We start from the raw sequence: 13,884 nt of genomic DNA on the forward strand, positions 1-13,884 counted from the left end.
CTGTTGACATGGAGCACTTGCTGAAAGCAAGTTGGATCATCATGATCTTAGATGGCACATCTAGATCATATGTGGAGCATCAAGGCATTGATTGATCATTTACAATATTGTTGGCTCATCCATAACTCTATGGCTCAACAAGAGTTGATGGTTCAACAGGAATTCTTGGTGGCTCAACTCAAGTCAATGGATCAACATGATCACATTGATGGCTCAACAAGACTACACATGGTACATCATGTACAATGAAGGCATGTCCAAATGCTCAATGGAACATGAATTTCGTTCATGGTCCATCTTGAACAAGCAGTTGTACATCTTCAAGTTCAAAGCACATTCCAACATTTAAGAAACTACTCAACATGGTCAACAACACTTCTGGAAGTTGTTGACATCTAAGAAGACAATTGAGCAACGTGATGCTCATGTTGCTCATCACATTTTCAATGTTGATCAAGAAGGTTCAAGAATTATAAAGACTCATAACTTGGATGGAACCCTAATGGAATACTAATGGAATTGGAATATTCCATCCATTCTCCGTTAAGTAAGGCAAAGGTGTCAATTGATGACTAAGTCATGATGACGTGTCAGCACCTGATTGGTCAAACCATGTCATGGGCTTTTCCAAAGCCTATAAATAGGCCCCTTGGGATCCATTATAAAGTTTCTCTTTCTTGCTCTTTTCTGATTATTCCTACTCTTTCTGCACAATTGCTGCTTAGACTAGTCTTCAGAGAGCCATTTGAGAGTTTTAGTGTGTTTTACATTCAAACACTTGTAATTGAATCTTCATGAATATGAGAAACATTTGAATCATTGATCTTGAACATTAAAAAACGTTTTTATCATTAACTTGGTGATTCACAACTCTTTATTTTTCGCACTACTTGCCACTTGATGATTTTGTTTCAGTATTTTCAACACTTAGACTATTCTAGTCTAGGTTTACTGAATTTCTTCTCATTTTTTCACACACAACAATGCATAAAATGTAATAATGTTTCTTTCCATTTAAGGAGAATAGATACAATCTTTTAAAAAAATTGAAAAGTTAAAATGTAAAGAAAGCTCATAATCTCTAAGCTTGGTAACAACTACTCTGCTATTGTTCCTTATGCTCAAATTAAAATCTACATGCCTTAGCTTCCTTCTTCGTTTTAGTCTCTGCACATCTATTCAAATGTGATTTCCACATCCTGTGTCATGTATCCAATTATTAGCAATAAAGGCCAAATGTCATTCAATTGTAAACATATTTGAAGTGCCAACACCTTGGCCTTGTTCTTCTTAAGATCCTCCAGATACTTAGGGAAACTACGTTTCTAATGGACCTTTTCTTGGCAGTATTAGCGTATGGCTTCTTTAGGGTAATTTACTGGTGGTATGTTAGAAACTTCATTCTTAGGGTTGGAACTGGGAGCACCGACTTTCCTTTTCCATATTCCCTTTACATTGGTATGATTTGACTTCTTTATCTTGACATCACATTCCCTAATAGCCAAAAAAGGAGTGGTCGAACTTTAGTTCCTAGGTGGAACTATGCTTTCTTCAGTAGTCTTGAGCATCCCATGTAGCTCCATGATACTCTTCTCCAAACCATTAATATAATAGTTTATAGTGAACTATTTGTATGTATTAGTCAAAGAGTTATGAATGATATGAATACCCAATTCTTAAGTGAATGGGAAGCCAATACCTTCAAGTCTATCAAAGTACCCTTTTAGTTTTATCACATGGGCACCTGCAGATCCATTCTCTTTTTACTTTCAGCCTAGAATTCATTGCATCACATTGAATCTCTCAATTCGAGCTTGCTCTTGAACATGTCTTTGAGCTACTCATTCATTGTATATGCCCCAAGGTACTCATAAATCTTTTGGAGTCTAGAAGACATGATCTCCAACATCAGACATGAGACCTAGATAGAGTGAAAGCAATGTTTTTCATGTTTGGACGCTTCTTCTCTAATAGTGTCTTTAGGAATGTCCTCTTCAAGATACTCATCCAAGACATACTCCTTTTCATACCTCAAAGTGATCCTCAGGTTACGAATCCAATCAAGCTAGTTAGGACCAGTGAGCTTATCTCACGAGAGGCGTTGGAGTAGTGAGAAGTTTAATGAAGTGGTTGGTGCAGGAGGAGGAGTGACATCCGAACCAGAAGACATCTATTTAAGAAAAAGAAAACACAATTAGTTTGATATGTGAATCCTTTTAATATAATTACCATTTAAATGTGACTCGAGCATTTGGATCATGTTCATGGAGCATTTGGATCATGTTCATAGAGCATTTAGATCATGTTCATGGATCATTAGGAGTACTTGGAACTTAATGGAGCACTTGGGGTTCATGGAGCATGTTACAAAGGAATGGATCATTTGAGAAAGGAACGGATCATCTGACAAAGGAACGAATCAAGTGTCAAAGGAATGCATCGTACAGAAGGGGGTTTGAAGGACTTGGAAGAGGTTTGGAGCACTCAGGAGTGATATGGAGCAACAAAGAAACCTTGTTACACCATATGTTGAAGGGATGGGCCAAGAAGGATGTTTTTGCGACAAGGGCATTACCTCTTACGCCGTTATGCTCCCTCTTGAACCATGGGGTACCTCTATTGCCCCATGAGGTACTCCTGTTGCGCCATGCATGACCTTGTTGTGGCACGCATGTGCCTGTTGCGCCATGGTGATGCTGTTGGTCAAATCTTGATGTTCTTGAGTCACACTTGAAATCTATTACGCCATCCATACTCCTTGTTGTGCCATCTGGAGATGTTGCGCCATGATGGCGCAAGTTGGATCACCTTGGTCCTTGATGAGCCAAGTATGCTATGAAGTCCTCTATGATGCTCAAAATCATTCAAGGATGCTCTAAAATTGGTATTGCTCAAGGATTACTCCATGTTGTGCCACCATGATGGTTGTTGGGCCATTAGTGTTTATGATGCGCCACTTGTACATCATGATGCTCCACTATGGCACAAGGTGCTCCATCATGTGTGTTGTTGATGCTCATGGGTGTATGACATGGAAGAATGTTCCAGAAGATGCTGCATGGTAGTTTATTATTGGTTGACACCTTTCATAGGCCCATGGTCCAATAAGCTTGGCCCATTAGGCCTCCTGCCCATGGACGTAGGTCACCTTGACTGAACAACGTAAATATTATTTCTTTGTGTGCTTAGAGTTTTGTTTGTTATCCACATTACTTCCTAACAAGGGTCATCAGAACTTGGCAAGTGGCATCAGATTTGTTCTGAGTCTTGACAAATATCGCTTGTTTTCCCTAACAAGTGGTATTAGAGATACGGTTGGTGTTCTTTCGATTGAAGATGGCATGTTACAAGTTTGATTTGGAGAAGTTCAATGGTTCAAATGAATTCACTTTATGGAAGGTGAAGATGAGGGCTCTTTTGGTTCAACAATGATGTGCGGCAACACTGGAAAGAGAAGCAAAAATGCCAAAGGACATGGCAACTAAAAGGAAGGTATATATTTTGGAAAGAGCACATAGTGCAATTTTGTTGAGTTTGACATACAAATTACATAGAGAGGCCGTGGATCAAATGAGTGCATCTAGGTTTTGGGAGAAGTTGTGCGATAAGTATCAGAACAATTTTCGGACGAATAGGCTATACCAGAAGCAACATTTGTATACTCTTAGGATGTCAGAAAGTACCCAAGTGAAGGATCATATGGAGAACTTCAAAAGGATCACCTTAGACTTACAAGGTGTGTACGTAAAGATTGAACATGAAGATCAAGCACTTATCCTCTTATGTTCATTGTCGAATTCTTATGAGAATTTCGTTGATACCATGTTTTATGGTAGGACAACGATCACTGTGAATGATGTGAAGGATTCTTTGATGTCCAAGGTACTGAAAAGAAAAGTTTTAGTTGGAAAAGAAGTTTCGAATTCTGGTTTGTTCGTAGGGAGAGGAAGAACATTAGATAGAGGTGGATGTAACAAAGGGAAGTCATGTTCTGAATCTAAAGCCAACATCCAATTTTATAACAGTAAGGAAAAAGGGCACTTTAGAAGAGATTGTCCATTGATGAAGAAAGGGAATATTTGTGTTGGACCAAGCAACAACAATACTGCTCTGGTGCAAGGAAATTCTTATGAAAAGGATGATGGTGAAGTTTTGAACGTTTGTACATCTAGTTCTGCTGATTCTTAGGTCTTCGACTCTGGAGCATCCTATCATATGACATGCAATCACAACTGGTTTGACTCCTTCAAATAATGGAATGACACAGTTATGATGGGTGATGATTGGGTGAGCAGTATCAAGGGCAGTGACACAGTGTAGCTTAAGATGCATGATGATATGGTCAGGAAACTGGATAGCTGGTTCGTCCTAGAACTTCGAAAGAATTTGATTTCTCTTGGAAATTTGGCGAATGATGGATTGAAGTATTCTGGAAAAGGTGACTTGTCACACCCCAAAACCACGAACGGCGGAAACGTTCAGGGGTGGAGGACGTCATGTACAGTATCACAACAGTGTAAAATAGTAAACAAGCAACAACATCATCCATTGCATTATAAGTAAAGTTTTAATACATGTGTTCTTTCATTGTAATAAGACACCAAAAAATATATAATCAAAATAAAAGACGAGACTTGTCTGCTCCATCTTCTCAAGACCTGGCCACCGTACCTGTCTACTGATGACCTGAGAATACAAGTTATTTTGAAAGAAAGTATCAACTTTAAAGCTGGTGAATTCATAAGTATTTAAGTTTCATTGTCTTGCTTTGAAAAGCTGTTTTAAAAGTCATCTAAACCTCCAATTGAAAATGTTGATGTAAGTATGAAAAGCCCTAGAAAATCCCTTATTTTATATTATTATGAAAAGTAGTCTTCAAACGAGACCTGAATGTTTTGTAAGTAAAATGATAGTTTTTCCTTCTATTGACTAGTACTAAAGTACTTAGTCTAACTCATCGTTTATGTGAAAGTATCACAAAATAATGTAAACGGGAAAGAGTATATGATAGTCTTCTACCAAGACTTAAAGGTTCTGTAAGTAAAATGATAGTTTTTCCTTCTATTGACTAGTACTAAAGTACTTAGTCTAACTCATCGTTTATGTGAAAGTATCACAAAATAAAAGTAAACAGGAAAAATATACTCGTGTAAGTGTTGTCACTGGGTACTAGGACTAACACAACATCGCAATAAGCGAAATAGATAACCTAATGAACATCCGAAGATTGTCCAATTGTCCTCTGCAGCAGCAGCTGGTTGGTGGAATGGTTAGTGTAAAAGCCCGGATTTCCAGGTATCTTTTATTCATATATTTTTTGGTGTTTTGTGAGGGGACTCGGCGAGTTGGAGCTCAAACTTGCCGAGTAGGATCGCGGTTCTGGACGCGGGTTCGCGCCTGGACTCGACGAGTCCGCGCTGTTTAATGAAACCCTAATTTCCCGATCCTAAGCCCTATTTAAAGGACCTTATGGCCCTTCATTGCGGCTACCTTGACCTTGAGAGCACCAAAAAAACTGAGAGTTCTTGTGAGTGAAAGTCAAGCTAGGAGAGTTGGGGAGCTTGGATCTACTTCCATTTCGACAGAGGAAGCTACTTGAGGTATCATTCAGAGCTTATTCTCGTGTTTTTGTTGATATGGTCAAATCTAGGGTTTCTTCATGCCTTGTTTGCCTTGTATTTGGAGTGTGAGAGGTCCCATGGGGATATGGTACCTAGATCCGGACCTTAGTAGGTCCAGAGAGTCCCAAATGACATGCTTTATGTCTTTCCTTTTGAGTTGGAGACTTAGGTTGCCATTTTAGAGGTCATTTCTTCAAAAGAAGCCTTTTAGGCGTTGCATGGTAGCCAAGACTGTGACTTTACATGATGAATGTGCTTGGGAGGGCCAGATCTATGAGTTGTTAGAGCGGATCTGACCTCAAAAGCGAGATTGAGTTGATGCATGGCATGGACTCGCCGAGTCCGAAGAACAGACTCGACGAGTAGCGTGAAGATTGTCCTTAACCACTCAACGAGTGGTCTTGCCGAGTTAAGGGTTGACTCAGTGAGTCAGGGAGAGTTAGAGAGGGTTGACAGGTGGACTGAGTCGAGCTGGAACTCGCCGAGTTGTTCTTGAGACTCGGCGAGTTGAGTCGTGGTGGCCCCGCGATTCACCAGGTGGGACTCGTCGAGTTGGGGGTGTACTCGACGTGTCAGGAGAGGATCCTAGGGAGTCAGTGAACACATATAGACTCGCGAGTCGCCCTAGTGCACTCGCCGAGTCCGGTCAAAGTTGACCGTTGACTGTTGACCATAGTTGACCAGTGTTGACTTGATAGGGGTAGTCAACCTTAGTGGTAAAAGTGTTAATTAGAGATATATGATGTTATAGGAGGATTATAGCTCGGAGGATCGAGCACGAGTGATTTCTAGGATTCCCGAGTTATCGAGATATACGAGGTGAGTCTTCTCACTATACTTTACCTTAAGTAGGTAATCAGAGTTATGTGATAGAGTATTTGTATGCTGTATGTCTGTTATGTGTTGTACTGCATTATTTCTATGTGATTTATGTTGTGCATGTTTATAGAGTTGGAACCGGAAGGTTCCCAAAGTTAGAACCAGTGGGTTCACAGAGCAGGGTCTATGGACCCACAGAGTTATAGCCTCGAGTGGCTAATATGTGTTATGTGTGGTATTTTGGGGAACTCACTAAGCTTTGTGCTGACAGTGTTAGTGTTGCTTGTTTCAGGTACTAGTGATGACCGTGGGAAGGCACCGGCTTGATCTGTACACACGCATGGGATTTTTATGATATGTGATCTTGGGATTTGTATGATATGGATTGGAGTCTTAAAACATTGATGTTTTTTATGAAAATTAAATGAAAATGTTTTTATATTATGCGAAAAATAATTTTGAAATTCACGGTGTTACAGTTAGTCCCTGATATCGATCTACCTAATATAAATAGTAACCATAGACCTCCGTAGATGGTCATCGACCACTGGTGTTAATCAGATGGGATTCAGAATGGTTAGTCCCACCTAGATATCGATCTACCTAATATAAATAGTAACCATAGACCTCCGTAGATGGTCATCGACCACTGGTTCTAATCAGATGGGATTCGGAATGGTTAGTCCCGCCTAGATATCCCATTGAACCGGGATAGGAAAGATAATTTACACAGAAAGTACTAATAAATCATCCTCGCAAGTCGACATACAGGTATCTAGGTAAGTGAATACAGGATAAGGCATCTATGTAACAGTATTCATGTATGGTATTCATGTAAGTGTGTTCATGTATCAGGTAAGTATATGTAAACATATTCATGTATCAGGTAAGCATATGTATATGTACTCATGTATCAGGTAATGTACTGGTGTAGACTCATGAATGAACTGACTCTTGTGTGATTCCTTGTAATAGGAATAATGTTTGATATCTCCAAATTATCCCTATGATAATTTACTGAAAGGTAATTGGTTGTTCAAGTAGGTTTATACACTCTTACTACTCAAGGGTGTGGGAAACTAAATGAAGAATGAAAACTATAACATCAATACATATATAAGAATATAAGTGTATATGCATATTTTAGTTCAAGAATGTAAAAATGGTTTTGTAAGACATCTAAGGGTTTTGAACAATAATAAAAGTGACTTGATGTCATTTTAATAAACATTTCAAAAGTAATACATTTGATAACAAAGTATTTTTAAGATAGAAAACCATTTCATGCATCACATTTTGTAGTATGTGAAATCTATTGAATGAAAACACAGTTATAAAATACATATACATGATTTAATAACATGTTGTTTCTACTTGTATCCCCCCCATTAAAGCATTTAAAATCATTTAAAACAATTGATTAGGGGTATGAACTCACCTGTAGATGGTAGTTTAGATGAACTGGACGGTGTAGGATTGTTAGGTTTCAAGTGAGGACTTGTACACACACTACGATCCTAATGAACATATAATCACACATATGTGCACTCAATTAGTCTTAAATTACTAATTGATAATGTTAAGACATCCTAGAACATAATATACACTTTATATAAGTGTTTTAAGCCCTAAGTATTGCACCTAAGCTATTGTGGGACAAGGTACTTGGGTTTAGGGTTCCAAAGGACCCTATATATGAGTTTACTCTCCATATATTCTCACACATGGGGTTTATGGTTGTAAACTCTTGAGTTTACGACCGTAAACTCCAAGGCCTAATGTCCTTGGTTGTTTTAAGGTGTTAAATAATCCCTAGAAGCATTCCAACTTTGTGGGTTAATTCTTGGAAGGGTTTAAGGCATAGAAACACTCCTTTGAGGAGTTTACGGCCTTATGGCCATTTCCTTTAGAGTTTGCGGCCGTAAAATCTTAAGGATGGGTGTTTTTGATGCTTTCAAGTCTCATACACATGTAGTATAGGTCTTAAACTTTTATCCCAAGCATATGAAGGCCTTAGGCACACTTTGGTGCCCTTCTTTGATGTTCACGGCCTAAGAACCTTATTAGGGCCGTGAACTCACTTTTCTGGGTGATTTTGACGTGTTTTGGTCCTTGATTTATGTAGGAGTAACCCTAGGTAATTGTCCAAGACTTTAGGAGTGCCAAAAGCACTCTTTGGTCCATGATTTTGGAGTTCACGGTCCAAGATCTTCTTGGGCCGTGAACACCTAAACTTGGGTGATTCTTCGTTGTTTTCTTGTCCCTAATACACTTCTGTACAAGTCCAAGGTAGTGGCATATCACGGGGGAAAGCCTAGGCTTTGTTTCGGGAGTTTACCGCCCAAGAACACCTTGGGGAGTAAACTCCTAAATCTCGTTATTTAGCTATCTAATTCATGTTATAAACACATAATAAGCATTCTAACACTACTAGAGAGAGTTACTCACATTTTGGTATAAAAACCCGAAGATCTGTGAGAGAGAAAATGGCTTTTCTCTAGTTGGAAATGCGAATAATGAATGAATTTGGTTCAGAATTCTATTTATAGTCCTGAGATATTTTTGGCAGAAAATATTTTTATTCCCAAAATGATTTCTAATATAACAGAGTGTTGGAATAACAGTGTTGCACGAAACCCTAGTGCATCCACTCTCCTGATATCTCCTGAAGTGTAAACCCTGAATTACTCAAACTTATCCGAAAAGTCTGAAAATTTACTGTGACTGTTATAACTTCTATTGAAGTGATATTGTTTGTTCAGATGAATCGTCATGGGATTTATATTCTGGATAGCTGTACGATTGGGGGAACGGTGACTGTATCCCAATCCTTAGATCAGTGTGATGATGAAAGAAAGTTGTGGAATCATAATTTGGGACATGTGAGCAAGAAGGGGTTGTTTAGTGGAGATGAAACTAGAAATACAAAACTTGGTGAAGCTTGTGTTCAAGAGATACAAAGCAGGGTGAAGTTCAGTTTGATTTAACACTCAGGCAAGGAGATTCTCGATTGTGTTCACTCAGCTCTTTGAGGTCCCTCTCCTGTGAAGTCTCATAGTAGATGTCAATACTTTGTGACTTTTGTCGATGAATACCCAAGGAAGACCTGGGTGTACTTTCTAAAGACAAAGGACCAAAATGAAGTGTTTGGGCAGTTCAATGAGTGGAAGACGATGGTTGAGAAACAGACTGGGAACCATGTCAGGTCACTCATAACAGAAAAAGGGTTGGTGTTCTGCTTGGCTTCTTTTGATAACTTCTGCAAAACAGAAGGTACAGTGAGGCATCATACTATATGGCTAACACTAAAACAAAGTGGAGTGGCAGAACGGATGAACCAAACACTGGTGGAGCATGCTCAGTGCATGCAATTATCTGCTGATTTATCAAAGCAATTCTGGGTGGAAGCAGTTAATACTTCTTGCTATATAGCGAGTAGATCTCCGTCAGCTACAATTGCTTGTAAGAATCCTCAAGAGGTGTAGTCTGGGAAACCCTCGACGAACATTGGTTTACAAATGTTTGGATGCTCTGCTTATGCTCGTGTAAATGATGGTAAACTGAAGTGCAAGGAAATGAAGAGTATATTTCAAAGATATGCATCTGGAGGGAAAGGTCATCTTTTGTGGGGTACAGAAGAAAAACACCAAATTTTGTTATGAGCAGAGATGTAACCTTTGATATGCTATGTGTAACCAAAGAGGAGGTGGTACGAGTGTTGCAGGGAACGATCACGATGCTAGCTAGAAGGTAGAGTTTGAAATAGAAACCCCACACAATTTTGTGATAAGTGAGGAACAACAAGGTGTCATGGAACAACATAGACGTGAGGAATCCCTTGTTCAACCCAGGGAAGAAGTGTCTGGTGATGCTGATGTCAGGAAAGTCAACTTGAAGAAGCTTCTGGAGAATAAGTTAGTGATGAACGATTTAGGAGCTGAAAAGAAGATAACAAGGACGGATGTGACAACCGTCAATTTCTGGTCAAGTCAAAGTCAACTAAAGTCAACAAGTCAAACCGGTCGACTCAATTAGCCCGTGGGTACTAGGGCTTACGTTAGGTACTTTACAACTCGTTATGCTAATGAGAAATCATCAATTGAAAAGTTCATACATCTAGATTTCCTTAACCTAAAACTGTGGTAAGTAACGAACCAAACCGATAAAACATTGTTGCATACTCATTGGGAGTGTGTAAGATCCTTAAACATGGCTTAATGGGGCTTACGGACCTTGTGTTGCGGAGCCAAACACTCACAAATGTCACACATGAAATCTCTCCTAAATCTCTCCAAGAATGTGAAATCTCTCCCAAGTCTCTCTTTGTATGAGAAATCTCTCCAAGAACGGGTAATCTCTCCCAAATCTCTCTTTGTATGAGAAATCTCTCGAAGAATGTGAAATCTCTCCCAAGTCTCTCTTTGTATGAGAAATCTCTCCAAGAATGGGAAATCTCTCCTAAATCTCTCTTTGTATGAGAAATCTCTCCAAGAATGTGAAATCTCTCCCAAATCTCTCTAAGAATGTGAAATCTCTCCCAAATCTCTCTTTGTATGAGAAATCTCTCCAAGAATGGGAAATCTCTCCCAAATCTCTCTTTGTATGAGAAATCTCTCCAAGAATGTGAAATCTCTCCCAAATCTCTCTAAGAATGTGAAATCTCTCCCAAATCTCTCTTTGTATGAGAAATCTCTCCAAGAATAGGAAATCTCTCCCAAATCTCTCTTTGTATGAGAAATCTCTCCAAGAATGTGAAATCTCTCTCAAAAGTTCCCATAACTTTTTGGAATCATTCGGGTCATCCTGACCCTTGACTGGGTCAAAAATCGCTTAAATTGAGGTTAGAACGAGTGAAATACCCCACAGGACCCGAAACCTCCCCTAGGATCGAAGCCTCTTAGAGACCGGACCCTCTTGGACTAGAACCGCAGCATGCGAGCCGCAGCCCCGACCGCAGCTAGCGAGCCACAGCAAGCCGACCGCAGCCAGCGAGCCGCAGCAAAGCCCCGTAGCGAGCATCACCTCAGACCGCAGCTCCCTTTTTCCTTTTAATCTGCCTTCGCGACCAAGACCTCCCTCCGGATTCCAAGGCTGCTGATGACCGAGCCTTAGCACCTGCGGCCCTGAACTTTGGATTTCAGCACTTCCTACCCAGTTTTTAGTATTTTTAGCTTTTTAAGCCCGTTTTTAATCATTTTAACGCGGGATTTTCCCCAAAAATCATATTTTAACATATAAGACCCTAAATATTCATAATTTAGACATTTTTATGAAAATATTTATTTAAGAATAGAATCTATTAAGTGAGATCTTGAGGTGGAGTGTGGATCTTGCCATAATATTTGACACAAACAACCACCTCATACCCATTTCTTTGACCAGCTATTGTACTCCCTACCACTCCTAGTCACCTCATGGTACTACCCCACACATTTCCCAGCAACTCACGTCCAAATGAGTTGGGAAGTCCTCTCTCTCACTCTTCACTTCACTCATTTCCCTCATTTCCACCAAGTATCAAACACCACTTTTCTCTCAAATCCTCTCACTCAAATTCGAGACTTCAGGGCTGGTCATCAAGTTTTCTCTCATTTTTGGTAAGTTTCATCACCCTCCTTATGGTTATTACACTCCCTTTTACTCAAATCATTGATTCCTTACACAAACATCATCACATTCATGTTAGGTCTTCAAATCTTCAAGTGATCCTTCAAGTATTCTTGAGTTGAACACTTCTCTTCTTCAACACTCATCTACTGAAACCACTCAAGGTGAGTTCATACCCCTATATTTTCATATTTTCTTAAGTTTTAAGGGGGGGGGGGGGGGAGGGGAGAATACAAGTTAAAACACCAAGAACACAACTAAACTCAGTTAGCAGCCTTCATCAGAAAAGTTCAACTCCATTCACGGACTGTTTTGGGCAACTTAAACATTTTAGTTTTCAAAACTGTTTTAGGTGCAAGTAGTTCCAGTTCTTAGATTTAAAATGGCTACTTGCACATCTCCACACGATTTTTCTACAATTTATGGTGATTTTTGCAAACAGCCTATCATTTCAAGAACAAATCCGGACCAGTCTGTGAATATGGACATTTTAACACACGTTAAAGACTTCCAAAAATCATGATAAAAATTATGAGTAAACTAGACACATTTTAGGAACTCTCAGAATTTATGGAGTTAGTTTTCAACTTCGTATAATTTTTCTATGACTTTTCTAAAACAGCGCAGAAAGGTTAAAAACTAGTTAACACCTTATAACTTTCATGACACTTTGTATTATGTTGAGCAAAGTGTATAACAATGAGTTCTAAATATTGATTGTGTTTCCTTGTTAGTTTATCATCATAAACTAAAACTTAGTCATTCATGATAAGATTATTCATTCATTTAGAACACATGTATTAAGCTATAATAAGCATAGTTTATGGATTCATAACACTAATGTGTTTTCATAAAAGAGTTCTTATACATTACAAACGTTTTGGATAAACTATAATAGGTATAGTTTATGTATCATTTACTTTTCAAACTTATTTATCAAAGGTTTTGAGTTTAGTTCACGTAAATCTGTTAATGAATAAATTTGTGAGTCATCCGCTTCGGGTTACTTCCAAAGTAACAAAGTCAAAAAGTCCTGTAAATTGTAACCAGAGTCTCTTGTAGGGAGAACGTGATAGTTGTGTATAGATCTATATTGGGTTTGACAAACCCACACCTGAGCTGCTTGCAATAGCTAGACCGGTAGGTCTGTGGTGACAAGTGTCATTTAACGGCGACGTCTGAAGAACGTCGTATTACGAGGCCATCTATGTCAAGTATGGTTATGATAGCTCACATGTGGTATTAACAAATCATAAGATTTACGGGTTCTACTTTTAAATTAGCGAGTTATGTCGATTTAGCTCACAGAAATTACCTTAAGTACGGATATTACTGTACAATTTCGGTCTTGTTATTTAAGACTACACGTCATTCATTACGGGATGTTTCCCTCAAAAAAAAAAGGGTTTTATGCCGATTTAAAACCACGGTTATATCATTAAGTACGGAAAATACTTGTTTATTCTTGGTTCTAGGATTTAGGACCACATAACTTTATAAAGGAAAATATTGGATTTTTCTTGGTGACACACAACTCATTACAAAGAACGGTTTCCATACTCTTTATCTCAAAAACTTATGAACTCACCAACCTTTGTGTTGACACTTTTTCAAACAACTTGTATTCTCAGGAAATCAGTGAAACAAGAAAAACCAACAACATTTTGAGGATGGGGCATTGAATCGTCAAACAGTTCATTTTGTCATCATAATGTAATTGATTTGAAGCATGTAAACATATACTTTGGTGTAACTTTTTCAATTATATTTATGATGGTTGTATTACTTTGAGCACTATTATACTCGTCGTTGTGATACTATACATGAACTCCGCCAC

Source organism: Lactuca serriola, chromosome 4 (genome assembly GCF_051521515.1).
Source record: "Lactuca serriola cultivar US96UC23 chromosome 4, Lser_US96UC23_V15, whole genome shotgun sequence".
Taxonomy (NCBI): Eukaryota; Viridiplantae; Streptophyta; class Magnoliopsida; order Asterales; family Asteraceae; genus Lactuca; species Lactuca serriola.